We start from the raw sequence: 26,463 nt of genomic DNA, 5'->3' as shown, positions 1-26,463 counted from the left end.
ACATATATATTAGGCTCTCAGTCAGGGAAAAACCCCTCTAAGGGGAAAACTTGGAAACTCTTCTCTTCTTAGAATTTGCTTCAAATGAGATACAAAGACCCAATCCCTAGACCAAGTCCTTATCATAGTAACAAGTCAGCCCTCCTTTAAGTCCTTCCTTGATTATGTACCAACCTACTACACACTGCAACTTCGATATGCTAGCTTCGATATTGCTACCCAACCTGCAACTTCGACCGTGCAATTTAAGGAAACCTTGATTAGCCTCCTCTTTAGACCTTCTTGGATCAAGAAATATCCTCCTAAGGTCAACGGGGTCTAGATAGAGTATCATTCCCCTCCAACTACAATATGTTGTACCTCGTCCTACTGCAACTTGATCCTGCAATTTGGACCTCCTTCTGCAACACAAATAACGCTATAATTTCAGACGTGTGATAGAGATAGATCCTAAAACCAAGATATTTCATCTTGATTTCATCTCTTAGATCTTATCTCGCCTTCTTCTAGCTTCCCAACTACATATCAAACTCTTTCTTGATAGATTGAACTTGTGGAGTGAGTGAATTCCAAATGAGGATGAACTGCCCCTTTATATGGCCTTTTCAAGGGGTAGAATTCCCTCCTTTAGGTCGACTTAATGTTCCCTAAGCTGACTTGTACTTTAGGAGCTTCTAGGACTTTCTAGACACAAAATTAATTCTTTTTACAAATATATTTTTCTTGGAATGGTCTTATAAACATGATGTTGACTCCTTTGACTCATGACAATAAATCTTAAGACCTAACAAACCATAGAAGCACAATGAACATGATTTTACCTAGAATACCATCAATAATGAACATGAAATCTGTGCTTTATAATAAAAAAAAATTATTTTCTTCTCTTGTTTGTTACAATATTGAAATGAGTACAACAATTATGAAGACCAAAACTAGTTACATGTTCAACAAGGAGTGTATAGGTTTTTATAGAACACAATAATAACACAAAATATCAAACAATCCATCAACTCTATCAAACTATAATATCATGTTAACATACATAATAGAATGTTGGATTACAGATTCATGATCTTAAAAGCATGTAAATATTCTCAGAATTTGGTTCAAGAAACCAAATATTCAGATGAGTCCATTGGGTTGTGATCAACTTGTTGAGATGGGGGCATTGCCATGATAATGACATAGGTTCAAGTCTTAGAGGGAATAGAACTCTGATCGTATGCTTGAGTTGGGAAAGTTTGATGCCACCAACATTAAAGTGGGTTTTACCACTATAGAGTGGAATTTGGGTTCATGGCTCCTCATGAATTAAAAAATACCATTTATGTTTAAAAAAAAAATTCAGTTGGGTGCTTAATTGACTAAAAACTAAAATACAAAAATAATAAAATTTGAAATTAAAAAATAAGTAAATATCTTACCAATTTTTATGTTGGGTGCTTAATTGATTAAAAACTAATGAAAAACTAATAAAATCTAAAATTCGAAAATAAGTGATCATAGTCAAGGTATTAAACATACACCAAGGTACTCCGAGGGAGCCAAAATATGATGAAGATTCATTGTCTAAGCCAAAATCTAGTGAAGTTTCATTGTCTATGAGAATTGTAGAAGAGCTACATCCCTTGTATGAGGGAAAACCCAAGAATCAAAACCAAAAATGACAAAATGCCAATAGTAATAACACTCGACCTAGTTGTTTTTCCACCTCTAGGTAGCCCTTTAGTATTATTCTGGATGAAACCCATCTTCATTGTTATTGTAATGTTTTCCCGGAATTATGTGAAACTCACTCAAAGAGTTTCTAAGAACATATCTATAAGTTTGCTTGTTTTGTGGCATCATAAAACACTTTATACTCAGGTTGATCACCCCACTGCTTGAGTTTTAATGATATAAACACCAAAACTAGATTCTGATGGCTATCATGAAGCAATATTCTCCTCGCTTGACCAAATTCAAGGCTTTCCGAATAATCAAAGAAAAATTTAAGCTCTAGCCCTAGGATTAGTGCACATGATTAACCAAATATTAAAGGATTTGTAAATCCACACATTAGGATTTGAGGATTGGTAGCAGTTGTAATCCACATTCATCACAGATTGAAGACATTTCTGGGTACCAAAAATCACATTTGAGGGGCAATCACAATTATAGTTTAAATTATTAGCAGATTCATGGATATTTATAGTACCAAAATAAGAGCCTAAGGGCTTGAACAATGTGATGATACACAAATGAATCCAACATATATACGAAAAGAAGCTACATAATCCATTAAGAAAAATATGCTATAATTGAAAATTTTCTTCCACCATTCCTGTACAACACAACACCTTATAACCCACAGGGATGTTGAGAAGAAACCGAAATAATCCAAAATATGCTAAAAACAAATCAATTTTTGGAAGAAGAATGGTGCAGAGTAGAGAGTAGCAATTAATTGAGTTAGTAAGTTTATGACTCGAAGATGAAATGAAAAAAGGATCCCACCCATTAGCCAAAATAAAAAAAAACCTACAAAGTTTTTGTAAGAATTACATAAGGTATACAATTTAGAAGACAAAATAAAATATAAAACAAAGATGCTGCAAATACCATGAATTTTGATGATCAATCAAACTACACCAAAATTGTGGCCATATTAAGAATAATTTACCACTCAAACCAAATAAATAAAATAACCCTATACAATTTACTTATGCATTTAATTGGGCCATCACGCAAAATATACATGCATACACTCTCTGTAAAGTACTTACCTACTATTTGTGTAGAGTTGATTGATTTCAACTAGAGTTGAAGTCCTTCCATGGGGTGATCAATCATGGTAGAAGATGATGCTTCTCCAATTGTTTTATAGTTACCTAGAAAAGTGGCACGTGTTAGCACAATGAAATTTGTTAGGTAATCAAGGTATATGTGCAAACATAATTATATTTAAGTGGATGAGGGGAACAACTACATGGCATGCTTAAATGTTGAGTGGATGGTCTTTCCCTATTAGATTTATCATTTTATCACTTGTTTCTCCTTTAATTACAATTTAGTTAGATGCACATTCATTCAAATGTTCCTGGCATGGAAGGAAAGGTTGGATGATCTTACATCTCTCTTCAATCTTGGTTTATCGCCGTGGATTGTTGCATCGCTGTTAAAATAAACATACCACACGTTAATGATTTGTGATAACTTGATACAAAAATATAAAACCATAACTCTATTCAATACATGAAACAAACCTAGAACCATAGACAATGCATTATTTGATTAAGGACGTCCTCTCCTGTTGATGTATTGAAACTCAAATGGTTCAGATTCTGATGAATGGGCATTTAAATCAATTTCCAAACAATTGTTTTTTTTTATTCTTTTGTGTTCTTTGTAGGGCTAAGAAAACTCTTCTTCCTCTTCAAAAATGAATCAAGAGAACCCAACTCAAATGTGAAGTCAAAATCCATAATGTGCAAATTTTTGGCTTCATCCAACATTTTTTTAACCAGACCAATCAACTAGTTTTTCTTTGTCAAAGTAGTAGGAGGGTTATCGAGAATAAGATGTAGGTGGCTAAACAAATCCTCTTTCTCCAAATGAATTTCCCTGGCATATTCATCAACAATATATGTGGCTAGAGGAGTGGCATCAACATCTATATCATGGTTATGGGTCTCTATATTGATATCATGAGGGTTATTGAATATGTTATCCATTGCATGTTGATGAAGTAATGAATCTAAATTATCCGGGTGGAAATACAACCAATTAACCTTTATGGCATGCTTTCAAATGTTTCCATGAGTAGACCATGGGAATTCACATGTTATAAAATCTATGTGATACCATGTGACAAATTACTTCTTATCTCAATTTGTTTGAATTCTCACCCAGTAATCATGGGTTATGCTCTCATGAGGAAAACAAACACTATCCAGAATTTTTCTTGCTCTTTCCACTTATGATTGAAGTTGCTTATATTTCTTGTAGTTGTTTAGAAATACTTCTTCTTTCAAAATTTCCTTGAACTTATAACAAGGTTCAATGGTTATCAGTAGCATATACAACAACCAATCCATCCTATAGACCAACCAGATAATTTTTTTTCTTTCAAATAACAATGGTCTCCTGATTTAAATGAGGAAACTCCTGAAAACCTTTCACCACATCCCTAAGTGCAAAGAGAATTAATTTATCTTAATATATCACCTTTATAGAAGACAAACATGGATACAATAAGAAGATTTTGTTTACTTACGAACCTTATCTCAAACCACCTAATTCTTGTGTAAATAGTCTAAGAACTTCTCTCCATTTGCAAATTTGATAAAAAAATTGATTGATTGCATCATCCACTTTAGTATTGAGAGTGTGTTTCATGATGAAACCTAACTCATTGAACATCGCATTGGATTTTCTAGAACTAGTCATCCAACTAGTTCACTTTTTTTAACCAACCCCTCTGTACATACCAAACACATAAGATCACATCACAACCTACGATCCTCCTTCCATATTCAATGCATTTTAGTGCAAAAAATTCAGAATAAATGCAAGTTTGATTATATCACACAATATTAAAGTTACCTCAAGGCAGTGATTTTACCAAATGCATCATCGACCATGAAGACATGAACTTTCCAATCAAGACAGATTTGGAAACACCAGTGCATGAGCTACTCATACCATAGTGCAATATCATCTGATGTGTTTCGTGATGCCATGACCCATGCAACTGTCACCCCACTTTGTTGTTCATTAAATTCCACAAGTTTATACAATTGATGCTATCATATTCAACATTACATAAATTCAAATACAAGTTATTAACCATATTGAATATCTACAAATTAAATATGTATATTCAATCAATCATTGGTATCCGACTTAGCCCATATTTATTTGTATTAAAATTTGAATCCATGGCCATTAAGCTATTGTGTGATAGCTTGACCATTGTCTCCAACATCTACTTTGTTTGAGTTCCTATTATAAAAGGGACCTCCACACGATTGGTATTTTGGTAAAAGAAAAAATCTTCTCAATTCTTTTCATACCAAAGGTTTACACTCGTTTCATCCTTTTTGTGCAGTGGATAATTACCCTTAGCCAACTTGTTATATATGTTTACAATATCTTTCCTACATAAGAATAAATCCCTATCCCAAGATTTTTCATCCATGTCGACATGTATCTTAATGTGGGCTCTATACACCATATCAACATGCACTCCCAAAAAGAAAAAACTCTCTGCATAAACAACAATGTCCCTTGAAATCCTTGGCCTATGCAAGGTCCTAGACTCACTTGAATTGTCATGTCGGCCATGACAAGGCCAACCTTCCCCATCTTCATGTTCATATATATTGAAAGTTAGTATTGCTATATTAGGACTTTCATTCACAACCTTCACAATAAAATGGCATTGAAAGCCCCTCTCTGAAACAAATGAGGTCTTTTGTTTAATTTGAGACTTTTTCTTCTCTCATTTGGGCCAAATGAACAATAATATATACACCAAAATTTTTGAAAAGTTAGTACATATAAAGAATGATAAATGTGGTTTCAAAGGACTTAGACAATGAATTTTTGAAATACTTACACTTCATATCGCAATGTAGCAACGAGTCTTTGTCTTCGTTCTCTGTTATGTTTCCTTATGAAATTACATGGATCAATGGGATTCACTTCCACCCCTTTGATAAAGTTAGAAACTCTTTGTTAAGGGATTAAAGAAACCCGATCAATACTATTGTTATTTAGATTTATTTCAATCCAAACTAAGTCTTTACTAGAAAGGGTTGTCTTTTCTTTGAAGTATTTCACCTCAAGGTCCATGATATGCTCCCATTTGCCTTGCTTTCCCATTTTGAATTGATCTTGTTAGAAAATATGCAAACACATTAGAGAAATAGCCTATACAAAAATATGTTAGCAACAAAGCTACGCATTGTAGAGAAATAAAACAAAAGAAAATTGATGAAAGAACACAAATGAATGGATAATGGTCATACGATAGTTAAAAACCAATATTTATAGGTCAAGCATCCATGACAAAAAACAAATATTAACTTTTTCTTTACTGATATATATCTAATGGAATACAATGTATAACACATGCAATGCAACAATCTCCTTGAAAATTCCTGCCTCTGGTGGTTCTATACCTTTGCATATGTCTCAGGTGGTAGTGTCTTAGGGGTCATTGGTTGTTTCCCGAGATAGTCATGACGCTGAAATTTAAAATTCTTTCTTGACCACAGGCTCAAGTATTCCATTTGTATCTTATCCTTATTATTATATAATCATATTAAGAGGAGGAGGAGAGGACATAGTCATTTTTTCCAAGGAAACAACGAGTTGTATAAAACATACTAGATTGTATAGCCCTTGTTGCAGCCAACAAATAAAATCTTGATGCCTATCTAAGGAAAATTGTTTTTCAAAGTCATAATTCTATTTGTGTTAAGTTTGTGCCTTGTATATAAGTAGAAAGAAACAAAAGGAGTAAAGGGTATTTCAATAAATGTGAAAAGGGTTAGAGTAGTTACAATAGTGTTTAGACATATGGGGACTGGGAGGTTTTTTGTTGTTGTATTATTCCAAAACATCATTGTTAATCATGGTATTATCTATTGGAGTTTTCGTACTATTTATTCTTCCTCTAAGTAAAACTGATGACAATTATCACTCAAGTTGGATTGGGAAAAGAAATAAACCATTGCAAGTTATGATGATTTTGACAAGATTTCTATGGGAAATATTCAAGTGCCAGACAAACCCTTTCTACTTTTGATGTTGTTGTTTTTTATGATTTTCTAATCTAATTACTAAGGCCCAGGACAAAATTTGTGTCCTACAGAAAAATAGCAATCGATTATAGGGATTTTCAGTCGCAACATATTAGGTTTTGTTTGTGACATATTTTCTTCTTTGGAAAACCTACAAGCATATTCTTCGACTTAGAACAAGGGAGCAAGCTTCATGAGAGTCTAAACCAGAAAAATTATAGTTCTCGTTAGAGATATTTTTCCTATACCAGTTGGAAAAACACACAAAGAACAAGTGGACTCTTTCTTGAGGAGGTTTTGCTCGTAAACATTTAAAACATCCTTGATTGTCATTGACATTTCATAGGTATTTGAAATTTCACACAATCTTCTCCTTTGATCATAATATTGCTAATTTTTGTCATAGTGGAAATGTATTATTTTTTTAATTTGTAATAATCGACCTCCATTGAGGGCTAGTAGTAGTAGCAATAGCTGAATTAAGGAACACTCTTAAAGTATAGGATACGATAATTTTATTTACCTCTAAGGATACCCTATACATCTGTGTAACTGATGAAGTTTTTTTACTCTCGATCTCTTAAGCATTGAAAGTCATTAAAAACACTAAGGTGCAAACCTCTCTGCTTTTAATAAATCCATTAAGAGACCATTTTTAGTCTTGCTTCTTTTATTGTACATTAGGGTACACACAAAGCAAATCACTTAGGTTATGCCCGTGCAATAAAATTTGCACAAAATTGTAGAGGCTTTTACCCTTCCCTGTTAGCTCAGGATTGTGAAAAACTTGCTTCAGGGTACAAAAGAGAATTTGAAAGTTCAATAGTTCGATTAATTGATTGGTACCTATTTTATGATCAGGGTGAAAACAACCTTACAAAAGTGCTCACGCTTGAGCACTTTGTACAAAAGGAAAAAAAACTTCTTGTTGAGAGAAACATAAATTTTGGTAGAATTGTAATAGATTGTGGGTTGGATTTTTATCTAGCTGGTTTTATAAGATGAAATACCCGTGACTGCTACTAGTTTGGTTATAAGTGGTTGGGTGTTTGACGATTTTTTTGAGTTTGAGGTCATTTGATCATTGGGTATAAACTTTGGTAAGGGAAGAAAACTACGAAAAGAGGGCCATATACAAAAAATGACCAATTTTTTTTTTAAAAGATGGTGCTCCAATGGTCCTTAAAGGATATAATGAATGGAAATATCTTTAAGGAAAAGGTTGGTTTTTTTTTGTAATAAATCATATGTTAGCTACGATTTCTTGACATAACTAGGAGTGATCAGTTGAATTTTTGGACATTTTATATTTCAATCTCAATGAATACCTAACAAATTTTATTTTATAATAATTTTTTGGACATTTTTATAATATTTTTTGGACGTTCTCCCACCAATTTAATGGTCTTCCCACTCCATGTTTGTGTGTATCACCAACATCACCAATATTCTCTATTTTTGATCCAAATCAGATCCATAAACGACTGTCATAGAACCATGACTATATCGGGATGAAACAAATCCTTGAAGAATCCAAAACAGCAATCGAAAACACCCTGAACTAGTGGCCATGGCAGCCGGTGCGGAACAACGAGGACCTCGGTCAAAGCGCGTTCGACGAGGACCTCGGTCAAAGCGCGTTGAACGAGGCCCATGGAGACTGCGCAGGAGGTCAAAATAGCCCCTGGGAGCCCCGGATCGAGAAAAGGAGCTGATTTTTGATGCGTTGCTGGGCAAACAGGGCCGAAAAGGAGGAGCGTTAAGCACTCAGTCACGTGGGGAACTAGAGGACCGCGGGTGGAAAAAGGTAAAGGCGCTAAAGTACAAAGGCGGGACCCGCACCCTGGAATTTGGCAGTATTGATCGGGGTGCCCTTGAACGGTAAGCGGTTTTGGAGAAAACGGAGCGAGCACCCTCAGCGATCGACGCATGGCAGCGAAGGTAAGAGAAAAACCGCCGCAATCGCGGGTTATCGGTCGAGCAAGTCAACCGCGCTCAGTGTGCGAATGACGTTGGATCTAGAGGAGCCCAGATCGGACGGCTGATATTGCGTCTGATAGACAACGGAATTAACAGGGGATTAAGCCGCGATTTAAGAGGACTTGGAATCCATTGACCGCCACGGTGGAGAAAGAAACGAATCAATGAACAGGATGGCGCTGTTCCAGTGAGGACACGTGGCTACTTCTCAAGTGTTCATGCTGATGTCAAACAGGGAATTCCAAGCACACAGGCAACAGGCGAATCGAAGCAGGCGGGAGAGGAACCAAACAGGCGTGGAGGTCGAATGGCTAAAGCCATGAACAGAGATAGTGAACGGGGATTCGAAGAGAGATTCAGATCGAAGAGTCCAAGTGACCAAGAGAGACAGTGAACAGTGAACCCTGAGAGGAGGACTGAGCATAGAGAGAAGTAAAGCCAAGCAGAGGAGACAGAGGGCCGAGCTGACCATAGGCAGCATCGAGCACCAAAGAGCTTGAAGAATCAAACCTTCCCATAGAGGAATCTGTCCGGATTGAGCATCACAGTTGGCTCTTTCCACTGTAGACCAAGGGTCACAAAGTTGGTAGGAAGAACAAGAGTCTGTGTACTCCAAGTGGCTTGGGGAATCCAAGAACCACCCTGCCAAGCAAAATTTACTTCAGGAGAACTCATATCGAGTCCCTGCATTGTAATTTCTCTACTAAAAGACACAATAAACCAAGGCCACCACTGAAGCTGGACCGGAGACGTAGCCTGGAGAATAGGGTGAACTCCTTATTAAAAATTGTTTGTGTCTTTATGTTGCTTACTGTATTTCTCTGTTGTCTTTCCATTTATTTTCTGTGTATTGGAAATATGATCGATCCGTTGTTTCAATAACACAGAACACACACCAGCACATGGGTCTATAATACCTTTTGTTTAATAAATCTTCACTGAGGTCACTCATAGGGTGATTATCAGATCAAGTGGTATCAGAGCTCTAGGCTGTAATGTTAAAGAAAGCTTGTGTTGGTTTAGCTATGAATGCTCACTAGATCAAAGCTCAAATTAGGAGAAGGAGAATTGGTGGAAACTAATCCTGAAATTGGGAGAGTCTATTCTCGAAAAACAATGTCAGAAGAAGGTTCTATAGGGCCAGACTCTCAATTCATAGAAATTTTCCTAGCTATAAAGTCCATGGTGGAAGAAATGTATAGGGACTTTAGAAAGCATAAGTGTGAAGATTCATTAGGCTCTAAGCAAGATAAAGAAGAAGATGAATCTCATTCCCATGACCGCTCCAAAGGAAAGGGGAAAGAAGAAAGCTTCCCTACACCTCCTAGTAGCCTTGTGCATAATAAGAAAGCATCTTTGATTAAGTTATATGTTAAATTTGATTTGCCTATATATGATGGAGAGATAAATGCTGAAAAGTTGGACAATTAGATAAGACAAATTGATGTGTATTGTAGAGTACAAAATATAGACTCAGACAAGAGCAAGATTCAGCTGGCAAGCCTTCGCCTAGGGGGCACTGCCTTGGTTTGGTGGGAAGGCAGGACCCAAGCTGATATGAGGAAGCATGGTAAGACCATCTCTGTCTGGAGTGAATTTATTACTGTAATAAAAAAGTAGTTCTATCCATTGGCCTACATGCAACAAGCCATGATGAGTTGATAAACTCTTTGGCAGTTGAAAGGGAAAAGTGTACAAGGGTATACTCAAGAGTTCCGAAAGAGAGCATTGATGTTGGGTATTTCATTAGACTCACCAGAAACTCTTTTGAAGTACATTGGTGGTCTACACAGCTACATGAGGGATACCATCCTCATGTTTAATCCCACTAGTATAGATGAGGTATCTGTACAAGCTACTCATCTAGAAGCTAGAGGAAAGAATGGAAATCCAGAAGTTGGGGGACCATCCCAACCCACTGTAAGCAAGAGAATGGAGAAAAGAAAGCAGAAGTGGAAAACAAGGAAGGCTAACAATGCACAGAAAGGCAAAGCCTCGTGTACCCATTGTAAAAAGGAGGGGCATGATGATGAGCATTGTTGGGTTCTGCATCCAGAGCTGAGACCTAGGAAGTCCGAGGGCAAGAAGAAGAAGACTGCTGCAACTATTCAGAAGGATTTGGGGTCAGACTCGGGAGATGAAACAATCATTGCAGCCACAGGTATACAAGGTAAGAACTCTGAAGCATCTACTAGTAATTCTGCTCAATCTGTCATTGATGAAGAACATGAGAGAAAAAGGCGTGAGCTTTTCCATATTCAAGTTGTTTCCAAATATCAAAAGATTGATACTTTGTTTGATAGTGGCTCGAGCATAAGTAAATCTGGTTTCTAAAGCAATTGTAAAGAAATTGGGATTAGCAACTACACCTCATAAGAAACCATACCCATTAGGATGGTTGAATGATAAAGCACAACTACAAGTGACTAGACAGTGCAAACTCAAGTTTTCTTTCGGGTCAGCATTTGTAGATGAGGTTGAGTTATATGTAATTCCTTTGGATATATGTGGAATTGTTTTAGGAAGTCCTTACTTGTATGATAGAAAGGCTATTTTCTATAGAGTTGAGAACAAGTATCTACTTGTTAAAGATGGAATCGAATACTTTGTAAGAGCTCATAAGCTCAAGAATAATTATACTCTCATAAACTCAGGACATATGAAAAGAATGATAAATTCATGCAAACAATTCTTACTAATGGTTGTAAAGGAAAAGAAAAATGATAAAACCAATGTATTTGAGGGCTATAATTCTGATCAGCAAGCTGATATAGAAAATATTGTTTTAGAGTATGATGTCTTGTTTCAAGAACCTCAAGGTTTGCCACCCAAAAAGGGAATAGTACATGATACTATTTTGTAGCAAGATATTCCTTTGCCTAACATTGGGATGTATAGATTATCTGCTTTAGAGAATGCTGAAATCAAGAAACAGGTGTAGGAGTTGCTTGAGAAAGGGTTCATCAGGCCTAGCACATCGCCATGTGGGTCACCAATCGTTTTGGTGAGAAAGAAAGATGGCTCGTGGAGAATGTGCATTGATTATCGAGCACTGAATAAAATAACGATAAAAAATCGTTATCCCCTTCCTCGCATAGATGATCTTTTAGATCAATTGAAGGAAGCTGTTTATTTCACCAAGCTGGATTTGCATAGTGGATACCATCAGGTCAAAGTTGCAGAGCAAGATGCATGGAAGACTGCTTTCAAAACAAAGCAGGGATTGTATGAATGGCTGGTTATGCCTTTTGGCTTGACCAATGCCCCTGCTACTTTCATGAGATTAATGAATGATGTACTCAGACCTTTTCTTGATGATTTTGTTATTGTGTATCTGGATGACATTCTGATTTTTAGTAAAACATGGGAAGAACATTTAAAGCATGTTAAGCAGACATTAGATGTTTTGAAAAGAGAAAAACTTTATATTAAACTCTCCAAATGTGAATTTGGCAAAACCTCTCTAAATTATTTGGGTCATATAATAGGGGGAGGTGAATTGAAAATAGATCCCTCTAAAGTGGTAGTCATTGTAAACTGGCCTAAACCCAAGTCTGCTACAGAAGTGAGAAGCTTCTTAGGAGCAGCACAATATTGGAGGAAGTTCATTTCAAATTTTTCCTCAATTGTAGCTCCCTTACATGCTTTGACAGGATTGAACAAGGTGTTTCAGTGGGGAGGCAAACAACAGAAAGCCTTCGACACCTTGAAAGAAAAAATTAGTACAACACTTGTACTAGCACTGCCAGATCTACAAAGACCATTTGAGATCCAAACTGATGCCAGTGACTATGCCATGGGAGCAGTGTTGACACAACACGGTAAACCCATATGTTATCATTGTGAGACTTTTAATCCTGCAGTAGTTAACTATCCTACCTATGATAAAGAATTGTATGCATTAGTTCAGAGTGTGAAAAAGTGGAAACATTATTTAATGGGCAAAGAAACAGTAATACATATTGATCATCAGCCACTTCAATATCTACACTCTCAAACTAAGTTGCAACAATCAAGACATTACAGATGGATGGGTTTTCTACAACAGTTTCATTTAGTCATCAGATATAAAAAGGGCATACATAACAAGGTTGCAGACATGTTATCTAGACCCATTATAAATGCATCTACCATACTTAAGCATAATTCTGTGCTACATGAAAGCTACATAGAACAGTATGCTCAGGATATGGAATTTAAAGATGTATATGCAACTTTGAGTCAAGGCAAAAGAGTAGAAGAATTGGACTATCATGTGAAGGACCGACTCTTATATCATTGTGGGAAACTCTGCATTCCACAAACTGAGAGAGCAAAGATAATTAGGGAAGCACACACTTCTCTGATGTCAGGTCACTTCGGGGTAAGTAAAATAGTTGCACAGCTGCAAAGGTTCTGTTATTGGCCAAGAATGAGTGAGACAGTTTCTAGATATGTAAAGGGGTGTGCTATGTGTGCTAAAAGCAAGCCCAGCAACAGAAAACTAGGCTCGTACACTCCATTGCCAGTTCCTTCTCACCCTTGGGAAAGCATTTCCATGGATTTTGTTGGAGGACTACCTAAATCTAGGAAAGGTCATGATTATCTATATGTTGTTGTGGATAGGTTCAACAAAATGTGTATTTTGATACCTTGTAGTAAACAGATTACAGCTGAAAAAACTACAAAATTATTCTTTGAACATGTATGGGTTCATTTTGGATTACCCACTTCCTTTATATCTGATCGAGACACCCGATTTGTGGGAAAGTTTTGTTCCAGTTTGTGGGAACTAATGGACACCAAATTGAAGAAAAGCACAGCTTTTCATTCACAAACAGATGGCCAGACAGAAGTAGTTAACAGGACAATGATCCAGTTACTGAGAGGATATTGCAGCAAACACCCTAAGCTTTGGGATGAACACTTGTGTTATGTGTAGCATGCTTACAATAGAGCCAAACACTATTCTACCTAGAGATCTCCTTTTGAGACCTGCTTTGGTTTCATACCAAGGTCTCCCTTGGATTTTTTCTTTGGTAAAGATACCATGGTTGATGGACACAGTGATGTGGACAAAGCAACTAGGTTCATTGAACAGATCCAGGAGATCCACCAGGCAGTACAGGAACAACTGGAAAAGAGCCAGGCCAAGTACAAGGCTAGGCATGATAAGCATCGGATGGAGCATAGTTTTTAAGTTGGAGACCAAGTCTGGCTGTATATCAGCGAGGACAGGATGCAAGGTGAAGGCAAGAAGCTAAAACCTATCAGGTATGGACCCTTCAGGATACTTGAGAAGATTGGTGAAAATGCTTTTCGCCTTGATCTGCCAGCTTACATGCACATCTACTCAGTCGTGAACGCAGATTGCTTGAGGTTGTTTGAACCTTCAATGATTGAGGACCCTGAAGAGCAGAGTCAATTTCCTTCTGTTGATGACCTACTACTTGAATATCTTAATGAGTTGCAGGAAGATATAGTGTTGGACAGGAAGGTAAGGACGACGCGCAGTGGATAGGTGGAATACCTCAGAATTGGGCTTAAAGGTTCGAAGCTGAGCAGTGCAAAGTGGATTGAGATTGGACAAGTGAGACAGAAGTTTCCTCACTTAGTCGATGCTTGAAGAAAACCAACTTTTGGTGGTCCAAAAGCTTTTCAGTTGGGAGGTCGTGATCCAAATCGGATCCATAAACGACTGTCATAGAACCATGACTATATCGAGATGAAACAAATCCTTAAAGAATCCAAAACAGCAATCGAAAACACCCTGAACCAGTGGCCACAGCAGCTGGCGCGGAACGACGAGGACCTCGGTCAAAGCGCGTTGATCGAGGCCCATGGAGATTGCACAGGAGGTCAAAATAGCCCCTGGGAGCCCCGGATCGGGAAAAGGAGCTGATTTTCGATGAGCGTCGCTGGGCAAACAGGGCCGAAAAGGAGGAGTGTTAAGCACTCGGTCGCGTGGGGAACCAGAGGGCTGCGGGCGGAAAAAGGTAAAGGCGCTAAAGTACAAAGGCGGGACCTACACCCTAGAAACCGACGGTATTGATCGGGGCGCCCTTGAACGGTAAGCGGTTTTGGAGAAAATGGAGCGAGCACCCTCAGCGATCGACACGTGGTAGCGGAGGTGAGAGAAAAAAACTCCGCGATCGCGAGTTATCGGTCGTGCAAGTCAACCGCGCTCGACGTGCGAATGACGTTGGATCTAGAGGAGCCCAGATCGGACGGTTGAGATTGCGTCTAATAGATAGCGGAATTGACAGGGGATTAAGCCGCGATTTAAGAGGACTTGGAATCCGTTGACTGCCACGGTGGAGAAAGAAACGAATCAATGAACAGGTTGGCGCTGTTCCAGTGAGGACACGTGGCTACATCTCGAGCGTTCATGCTTATGCCGAATAGGGAATTCCAAGCACACAGGCGACAAGTGAATCGACGCAAGCGGGAGAGGAACCAAATAGGCGTGGAGGTCGAACGGCTAAAGCCATGAACAGAGACAGTGAACGGGAATTCAGAGAGAGATTCATATTGAAGAGTCCAAGCGACCAAGAGAGACAGTGAACAGTGAACCCTGAGAGGAGGACTGAGCACAGAGAGCAGTAAAGCCAAGTAGAGGAGACAGAGGGTCGAGCTGACCATAGGCAGCATCGAGCACCAAAGAGCTTGAAGAATCAAGCCTTCCCATAGAGGAATATGTCCGGATTGAGCATCACAGTTGGATCTTTCCACTATAGACCGAGGGTCACAGAGTTGGTAGGAAGAACAAGAGTCTGTATACTCCAAGTGGCTTGGGGAATCCAAGAACCACCCTGCCAAGAAAAATCTACTTCAGGAGAACTCATATCGAGTCCCTGCATTGTAATTTCTCTGCTAAAAGACACAATAAAACAAGGCCACCACTGAAGCTGGACCAAAGACGTAGCCCTGGAGAATAGGGTGAACTCCTTATTAAAAATTGTTTGTGTCTTTGTGTTGCTTACTGTATTTCTTTGTTGTCTTTCCATTTATTTTCTGTGTATTGGCAATCTGATCGATCCCTTGTTTCAATAACACAGAACACACACCAGCACATGGGTCTGTAATACCTTTTGTTTAATAAATCTTCACTGAGGTCACTCATAGGGTGATTATCAGATCAATTTTGGTCAGTGTGTTTCTCTACGTTATTCTGCTTGTGCGAATTTAATACCGTCAGTCCAGAGAAACTTTGCAAAATCAACGTCATGTATTTCATTATTGCATTGGCTTTGGTTATTATGATTTCGTTGCTTCAACACTTGATTTCTTGGCCCAAGTAGTTTTTTTGTATTACACCTACTTTTTCACTCTACAAGCCCATCAACAAATAGTGTCGTAATGTTTGAGTCTTGCGAAAGCATTATTTCCATGGTTTTTCAAGAATAGGAATTAAGGTGTCAATTACGTGTCCTTTAAAACCCAAATATAACCCTATTTAAGGTAAAAGGTTACTACATATAATCAATTTAAATGCACAAGTAGAAGATCGTCCAGAATTGGGACTACATGAGAAATGTTGCAAGAACTAATTCATGTAAATTGAAAAACTCAATAATTCTTAATGTTGTTTATTATCTCATGGACATAGTTTCGAAGGATATTATGGACTCTTGTATTATTCAATGTAAAGAAAAGTTGAAAAAATCAAATGGCCGCAACCATTGGAATTGACTCTGGACACCATGCCTAGTTCAGGTTTCAAGGGCTTCAAAAAGAGGATTGAAATCGAATTTTGGGCATTCCGAGTCTCTGAAGAGAAAGGTGGCCTAAGAAATTTGAGTTTCTCAGAATTTGATGAAATTCTCAAGGCCATTACCAAGGAGACCAAATTAATTGGCTATCACCATATTATGAATTATTATGCAAACCATGATATTAAAGGTTCAAATCTCGCATGGGTCAAGCCAACAAAAAAGAAATAAAGAAATAAATATTTGTTTTTCAAGGCCACATAGTACACGATAGTATCTAGCCTAAGTAACAACTTGTTTAATTCTTACATTCTCTATGTTATTATTCATGGCTCTTAGCAAATAGGTTGCAAGAACCATTTACCAATTCATGTATACAATCTATTTGCTGCCAATTTCCATATACAATCATATCAATTTGTGAAAACATTATAATTTCTATTGCAATTGATAATGCTTGAGAAACACTTATAAAATTTGTTATCATTAGATAATCAGATTGTTTATTTTTACATGGCTCATAGTCTAAAATTGTTATATCTCAAGGGCATTCATGCCCCCATTTCTATTGTAGGCGCTCTTTAATAAATCACAAATTGTTCCAGTTTTCTTTCATGGCATGTTGTAATTTCATTTGCAGGTTCATGTTACATTATTGATCCTTCTAAGAGTTGAAAATTTGAAGAATGACATATTTTGTTTTGCATGTAATGCCAATAGAGTGGAGGGAAAACAGAAGCCAAAGTTTGGAAGAAACAATATTACTTCCAGATCTCTAAAGTCAGCAGCTTGTGAGCACTCAAATTTATTGGTTTATCATATTTGTGTTGTGCAATTACATAAAGATTTCTAAGGAGAATTATCCCACCACAAAAACAAGAAGAAGTTGGGAAGGAGAAATAAGTCCTCAATTGTGGATTGTTAAAAGAATGCCCAAAAATTTAATGCCTAAACTACTTGGACCATATAGTCGAACAAGCGATATTGAATTTCTTAATGAGCCTTACAAATATTATAAATGTTTTGTAAAATGATATAAATCTTTACAAGCCAACATAAATAGAAGTGAGTTGTGCTTCCCTGCAAATTATGGCAGAACAAGAGAGCCAAGTTATAAAATTCGAAACATGCGATAAGTTAATCCTATTTTTAATTTGGGGGAGGGGAAAGTGAAAATTTGAATGACTCACTGATTCTGAGCTTTAGATATTAATTTAAATATTTCTTTCACAGTCATTCTAATACTTAGCCCATTTTGTATGGAACAATCTCTTTGTTATGAAAACACTTAAATCTTGTTGTAACACTTTAATAATAAATATTTTCTCTATGTTTCTTCTCATTTGGAATTTACTATATTTGGGGTCCTTGAACAACATTTTGGATTATTTTCTCTATGTTTCTTCTCATTTGGAATTTACTATATTTGGGGTCCTTGAACAACATTTTGGATTAGTTGCAGAGGCTTTTACCCCTCCCTGTGTATTTGTAGAGGATAATTTTGATTATGTTAAGCAATTTGAGGATGCTCGGTCCACCATTTCCTCAAGGACGACCTCTATTACTGCATCTATTGCTCGACCCACCATACCAACCATAGTGGAATACTAAAAGAAAACACGGAGACACATACATACCACAATATTAAAAAAATGAAAAGTGCAACATAAAATAGGAAAGGCCTCAATCATTCTTTTTGAAATATTAGTGATATCTGCATTGGGCATATGGGGATGACCAAGAACCCTACAATATTTGTCTTATTCTACGTCGAGTTGTGAAATGCCCGGGAAACAGTCCTCTGCAATCCTCTGATCTGTTCGGTTCTACGTCCAGTTTTGCAATGCCAGCGGAATATTCCTCTGTGGTCCCCTATTCTATTTCGATTTTGGAGCAACTAGGTGGAAATAATTTGAGCAGGGCAACCATGACGTAACCATTTTGGAGCGAGGAGATGGTGAGTAATGGAAAATATTAACAACCAACCAGTAAGGCAATCATTGGCGGTGGCTGGCTCTGGTCATCATGCATGCATGGATGCTGCTCCCCATTCACTCTAGCAACGACCGTCTTTTCCAGGAAGTAGCGCTTATCCATGATGGATGTGACATTGAGGAGGCTTGGGACAGTTTGACGGCTAAACTAGGCAACTCTCATCAATATAACATACCCATACATATGCATCATATTTCCGGCGACGTTCAGCTTCAACTTCGACGGCGCAGGCCTCTCGCTCCAACTCACGAAAGTCCATCATTCGTACTTCATCGTTAATACAATTTGTACAAGCATTCAATGCCACCGCTTCCTTTACCATTTCAAACCTCTTCGTTTTTCGATTTCAAACTGGCATTGGTGCGCATATTACCATTTCAAACCTCCTTGTTTTCGATTTCAAACTGGCATGGGCTCTCATATTTTATTTTCAAATGAATTGAGATCTTAAACGATTTCAATCTGGGCAATAGCACCCAATTTTTTTTTTATGCTGCGCTATTGTATCCACTCTCGGAGAACAGCGACTGACGAAGCATAAACAACCTCAACAGAACCAGCCCCCTGAGGGAATAACAAAGGGGACATGTTCATCACGGGGAGGAGATGTCAAGAGTTGCCAAGCCTGTGCGCTCTGTGGATTGCAAAACCGTGATTAGCAATACACCATCTTGCGAAGGTGGTGCAGTTCCATCACTGAAAATTCAGGGAAGCTATTGAAATTGAAAGAAGGCCTAACAATCTACTGCTGGAGTAGTTGCTGGATCCTTGCCCTTTCTTCTTAGTCTTGGCTTCCTTTCCCCCTTTCACCCCCCTGCCACCCCCTTTAACCTTTTCTTGCTTTTGAGATTTCCCGAATCCTTCTCTTTTGAGCCTTGTCTTTCCATCCTCCTAGGGTTTTTCCTTTGGTTTAGTTATTTTACTTATGGTCTTGTTCTTGACATTCTTGTTTTTAAATTATGTCCCTCATTCTATTTATTTTTTCTTGACTTGTTCTATTAGATGACTTTCCTTTTTTTTTAAAGCTTTTACCTTTACCTTAAGATCAATATAAATTAAACGTATTCCAATAAATATTATTAAATCAATATTATTGAATTAATTCCACTAAATCAATATTTTTGAATGAAAACCACTTTCACTTTCCCTAGTGATAATAGGTTGATTTAACAACCTAAGATTAATATATAAATAAAATGAAATTTAATAACATTCTTGTCCCTAGTAATTTAAGTGATTAAATTAATTAAAAAGGAATTGAATAAATTAATTTAATAAAAAAGAATTTTTTTCTAAAAACCCCCTTCACCATAAACTCTATATTCCAAATCAATATCAATATTATTAAATTAATATTAATAATTTTAATTCCACTAAATCAATATTATTAAAAATAACCCCTTTTAATAATGATAATAAGTTAATTTAATAACCTAAGAATAATATATAAGTAAAATAAAATAAAACAAGTAGCCACTATTGTGGCGCTAGTCCCTGCCGGTTAATAGAAGGGTTTGGTGAGTTGTTATGATGAGATTTAATAGGTGTTTAATTTGCATTGTCATTAGAACTGGTTTGCATTACTAGTGTGTTGTAGGCATGCTTATTTGTATTAAGATTTAGCGAATTCGATAGCGAATTGTTGTATGGACTTTTTGACTTTATGCAATGAGTGAAATATAATGAAGTTTGCGTTTGTTAAGTAAGAATTGTGATAAATGTAAGAATAGTTTTAGACGTAATTTTGCAATGTGTCATGATTTAGAAAGTGTTTAGATTAATAATTAAAATGTAATAAAATTTAAGAGTGAATCATGGAAACCTTGACGGGGGAAAACTATAAAATGTAATGATAATGCATTATAATGTATGAAGAATTAGAGAGTGTTAAAGTAAGTAATGTATTTTAATAAGCATGGGGTATAAAATATATTTAAATGCATAATAATGAATTCATGGTGCATAAAAGATAGAATTTTGTTATTTTTTTACATTTGAATATTATGGAAATATTCATAAAATGATAATGAGCAAATAAACATTAATATGAATATAAATTTGTTAATTAAATCTGTGGTGGAGAGCGTTCAATATTTAGATAAATGATTGTCGAAAGTCAAAGAAAAACTGAAGCATTTAAAAATTATGGAGTCTTGAACCCATAATTGAAAGATTAGATATCTAGTAACATGTTTGGACATAAGTGATTCCATTGGGGTTAATGTCAATGATTGGGGAATTATTCCATGGTCAAAAGAACAAAAGATATATTTATTTAAAAATATTGTTTATCATAACTTTAGTGTGAACTTTAAATTTGTCCAATTACTAATTAGCAAAGAAAATAAACCCTGCATCTAATCTCTAATTAGTAATTTGTTGCATTTAATTAGTAATTTGTTGTGATGCAAAAGGACATGACTTTTGGTCTTTTTTATAGTTTTGGGTTAGTAAATATAGTATCTAAGTACAATAGCAAAGCAATTTTGATAAGTTTATTTTATAAATTAAAAACTAAAATAAACACATTAAAATTAAAAAAACATTTAAACTCTACAAGTCGAAATGTAAATTGATCGTGACCTCCAAGAAAAAATTCATTATCTTTTGGTGTTGTATACTCTTGCTTTTTGCAATATCTGTGTTCCATTTAAGCAAGTTAGTTTTCTTATTGAAATTTTTTCAAAGTATAATGGAGGCACTTACATCACAGATAAACAGATGGCATTAAACATAGTTGTTTTTCTATTTTGTGATTATCTTAATTAGGGAGTATAGTTTAATATAATTCATTTATTTGACATAACATAAACATAGGAGATATGATGACATATAGAATGACGAAATTTGGGATAATTGAAAATAATAAAAGAATGGAGATTGACTATACCAGTTCAAATTACTCTATTTATTAGTTAGAAATAATGTTTTGACACTTCAAATTACTTTATTTATTAGTTAGAAATAATGTTTTGACACTTCAAATTACTCTTTATTAGTTAGAAATAATGTTTTGACAGCTTGATTTTTTAAAAGTTATTATGTTATTAAACTTTATACCTGGTGACAAGAAAGACTTGCCTTGCCATAAGCTAATTATTGCAGGTTAATACAACTGGGAGAAATGATATTACATGTTATAAATTATGAAAGTCATATTCAATTAATACTGTTTTAAATAAAAAATAGATAACAGTTCATTTCAATGTGCGAATCTTTTTATTCAAGGAATTTTATTTCTTTGTGATTGGAAGTGTAGTCTTTCCATTATGAATACTGAATAATAAAAATATTATAGCAAATTTATACTTAGTTAAAACTATAAATAATTTAATAGTTATAATTAAATATGAATGGATAAGCAGTATTTAATATTATATGGGTAATTTAAATCATAAAATGCATTATTTATTTAAACAATGCAAGATAGAGTGTGATATTACAATTAAATAAAAATAAATAATAATAATATTTTTATATTAGATCAGAGATATTGAAATTTAATTAAACATTAGCATAATGAATCAAGAGCCATAGAGACAAAATAAAAACTGCCAATGCAATTTTTATTAACTAATAATTAATGCATTAAACATTGGCATAATGAAAAAATATTGGACCAGAGATATTGAAATTTAATTAAACATTAGCATAATGAATCAAGAGCCATAGAGACAAAATAAAAACTGCCAATGCAATTTTTATTAACTAATAATTAATGCATTAAACATTAGCATAATGAATCAAGAGCCATAGAGACAAAATAAAAACTGCCAATGCCAATTTTTATTAACTAATAATTAATGCAATGCAACATTCCACTAGATGAATGTTCACATACAGACAAAATAAAAACTGCCAATGCAATTTTTATTAACTAATAATTAATGCATTAAACATTGGCATAATGAAAAAATATTGGACCAGAGATATTGAAATTTAATTAAAGATTAGCATAATGAATCAAGAGTCATAGAGACAAAATAAAAACTGCCAATGCAATTTTTATTAACTAATAATTAATGCATTAAACATTAACATAATGAATCAAGAGCCATAGAGACAAAATAAAAACTGCCAATGCCAATTTTTATTAACTAATAGTTAATGCAACATTCCAGTAGATGAATGTTCACATACAAGATGATCATTTAAGAACATAGCATTTGTGCTGTAACATTTTGCCATTCTGTCAATACAATGTCATTTTGCTAGCAATGGAAGCACTTCATTCCAAGTCTGCATATTTCAAAAATTTCAGTTGAAAGGGATCCCATGGAATTTGTAGAAATTTATGCTTCTTTATACTGCCGAATTTTAACAAGATCATTTCCAGACTTTCCTAGAATGGCTGCAACTGTGCGTTCAGATGTTGCAACTTCAACTGTAGTTTTTGTGATAAGCTGACCAGCTGTTGTCACACTGCCAAAGGTGATATACAATGCCAAGGACATTAGCACAGAAATACTGATAAGCAAAAGCACTATGATAGTAGCAATTGACAAAATTTTGCAAATGTTGTGTAGCTTTCAAACCTGGCAGAAGTCTGTTGACAAAGAATTGGGTCCTCAAACTCAGAGAAATTGCCAATACTGTTTATATTGCGATTTGACTGAATTTTGAAACAAAGCATATAGTTAGTACTGCAGGGGTTCGTGTTTGCAGATAGATTTATGGTTAATTAACTTAAATAGAAATTTAATTGAATCAAGGAATCTGCTTTTGTTCTAAGAAATCAAAATAAAAAAGTAGCAACAGAGGGACAGTAGACGAATTGTTGGAAAATGTTGGAAAATGTCGGAGGGAGATCAAGAACTGCATACAAAATTAGTGCACTTGTTTGCTGTGGATTGCCTGAAATTTCAATCAGTGATTCAGATTTCCCTGGTCTAACTTCAAGAAGATTAACTTTGGCATGAGAAATCTGACCATACAAAGAAAACATGATCAGTAAATAAAGTGTGTTCATAGCAAGGCATCAACAATTGAGCTTGTTATTTGAGCATGCAAGAGTCCATGGTTATTTGAGCATTATAAGTTAATGGCATTGTGGTTGAATACTGAGGGTTTGTCTTAGCTGTGGTCAGCATGCGCTGTGGTGGTCTGATTGGCGGCCAGCTGTTCCTGCTCGAGATGCTGGAAAGTTTGGCTTAGGTTTTACTGTCTTCGTGGCCTTTGGGTTTTACTGTCTTCGCGGCCTTTGGGTTGGTATTGTTACTTGCTTGTTTAGCTCTGCAGTCTGTGTGATTTTTCATCTGTGGTGGAGTTCCTGGTTGCTCGGATATTGTTAGTTGCTTGTTTAGCTCTGCAGTCTGTGCGATTTTTCGTCTGTGGTGGTCTTGTGGGCGGACAACTGTCCCTCGTCGAGATCCTGGAAAGTTACTCGACTTGGGTTTTACCGTGTTCGCGCCCTTTGGGTTATTATTGTTACTTGGTTATTTAACTGTGCAGTCTTGCCTGCTTCGTAGGTCCAGCAGTATTGTCTCTTCATTTTCCTGAAGAGTCCATGGCTATTTGAGCATTATAAGTTAATGGCATTCTGGTTAAATACTGAGGGTTTATCTTACCTGCATGGCTTTTATGAGCAACATAAGCTAAGTCGAACCAAGGTTTTGGAGGTTGGAAAGGTTGGTTTTGGGGGTGGAAAGGTTTTGTGGTGTTATTGGGGGCCTCGCATCGTTGGAGGTGAAGGGCATCTGGTCCGGTGACTCCCAAGCCGTTGTGTAACATTGGTATGAATCGAACCGCGTTCGCGCCCTTTGGGTTATTACTGTTAGTTGGTTGTTTAGGTCTGCAGTCTCTGCGATTTTTCGTTTGTATTTGTTGTATTGTCTGCGGTGAAAACACAATGCGGTTTCTGCCGGCCGTGATGCTGTGGACTTGTCTTAGCTACATGGGTTTTATGGAAATTTCTGTAAATGTCGGTTTCGACCGGCATTTGGAATGAGATGACTTGAGTCAAGCTATGGAGTGTATTCAAGGTTTTTTGGTTGTATAATTTATGTGTATGTTTACTTTGGTGCATAATGTTTTTTTAAGTTTGTAATTCTGTTATGGATCTATGGATATTCGACTTTGATATTAGTCCTAGAACGGAAGGTTGCTTTGTTGACTAAAGCTGTATAAGACTAAAACAGATGCCTAAGATGGCTTGTTGCAGTTTTGCAATGTTGACAAGATCTGTTTTGATTTGCAAAAACAATTTATTAGAAAGTGAGTATTGTACATACCTGAACCAATTGATCAGTTTCGAAAGCACATCGAGGAAGCTGTTCTCTTTGTAATATTCTAATATTGGCAACTTTTGTGTGCCTCATATCAGAAGTCAGTACAACACCCCTGCCAATTAGACAACACAATTTCAAAATAAGATCAAGTTGCTGAAACATACTTTATCATATGCAATCCTATTACTGGTTACAGAACTGTATCTGCGATCAAACTTCAGATTCACGCTAACTAGCTAAACATGAGAATGCAGAAGGAGAGATCAAAAGTGTGAGGCTACAAAGCCATAAACTTTTGGAACAAGGCCTGTAGCATGTGCTTTTCAATGAGGTCTAATAGAAACATTGGCTGAAAATATTGCACAATGCTGAGGATGTAGGCAATTAAATGCAAAGAAACGACTAGAAATTTTAGGCACAGGTTTCATAAAAAGTTTTAAGTCCGCTTGCCGAAGTACTCCAAAGGTAGCTTCTGCATACACAACACTGTGTGTGAAGTGCACTTCAAATGATATAAAAAATGAAATGGGTTGAGGTAAACTTACTGCTTGGACATTCTTTATCATGCTTATTTTAAAACGCCAAATAAACCTTATTCTCCGCCCCGTAAACCTTAATTCGACTTAGGAAAAACGCCAAATATTTCCAAATATCGCCGCGGTCAACCCAAAGTCAGCGATCTATCGATCGCTTATAGTCCCCAGCAGGGACTAATAACTATGTGTCATGATCTTTGTTTTTTTATTCTCGAGTCAAATGAATGCAATTAAACTAAAACAGAATGCACACAGAATGCAGACTAACACGTAGCAAAGTTTTAGAGACATATATGTAAAAGCAAGTGAAGCAGAAAATAAATGTAGTTTCACGTTTAAGTCTGAGCGGTTCTATTTTTTTTTTTTTCCAAGAAAAAAAACGAACTTTTTTATAAGAAGTAAAAAAGTTACATGCAGATGAGTTAACATTCTGAAGTGTCCGCCTAATAAAAGGCCAGCCTCCTCTAGAGAGGATCATCAGCACCCCTACAACATGCTGCTCAAAAGGAAACCATGCACTCGGCCTAGACAGCCGAAACCAGAAAAAAGAAATCATTGTCCAGACGACCGAGATCCAGCTGGGCCTCCTTTCAAGAGGAAAACGACCCAGCTGATCCATACCGAATTATCATAAACACAGTCAGCTCTACAAAACGGAGCATCAATGTATCTGAAAGTTTGAAACGTAACCAGAAGTATTTTAAGTCTAATGCTACCAGCTTTTCATGAAAAAATGACAGGAAAAACTCTAGAGCATCTAGCAAGAAAGAGAAAACTATGCATATGGAGGGAGATCCGACACCCGGATCTGTTCCTGGATCTGCTCAGTTATTCTCCACGAGCCCATATTTTGTTGTAGACCTGCCTTAGAAAGCCCATCTGCAACCTCATTGAATTCCCTGTATATATGTTCAATGGAAAAGACATTAAAACGCTGCTTTAAAGATTGGATTTCTTCTAACAGAGGCAACAACATATAATTCTGGCATCTGAATTTCCCAATAACCCAATTTATAACATTCAAGGAGTCTCCATAAATCTGAATAGTGAGGATGTTTTTTTGGATGAGCCAACATAGCAGAAGTTTTAAGGCAGAGAGTTCGGCAAAGTTATTTGATCCCGATCCAACTCCAACCGATGCCTTGAGAGAGTGAGCGTTATTTATGTGAATGCATATCCCAGCACCCGTAATATTGTTTTGTGCAGCACCGTCGAAAAAATCCCACGGGATCCCATCCCGAAT

The 26,463-nt window shown here is 36.3% G+C and overlaps 1 pseudogene; it reads right to left on the bottom strand.

Annotated features, from left to right (window-relative positions):
* Positions 1-18,779, bottom strand: part of LOC149168725 (uncharacterized) — a 45,946-nt pseudogene extending 27,167 nt beyond the window's left edge.
* Positions 18,780-26,463: the final 7,684 nt, after the last annotated feature.

This window comes from Pinus tabuliformis, chromosome 4_2 (genome assembly GCF_031772625.1).
Source record: "Pinus tabuliformis cultivar Carrire ecotype Pingquan chromosome 4_2, CPIR1, whole genome shotgun sequence".
NCBI classification, from domain to species: domain Eukaryota; kingdom Viridiplantae; phylum Streptophyta; class Pinopsida; order Pinales; family Pinaceae; genus Pinus; species Pinus tabuliformis.
This window is presented reverse-complemented; position numbering and strand designations above follow the sequence as displayed.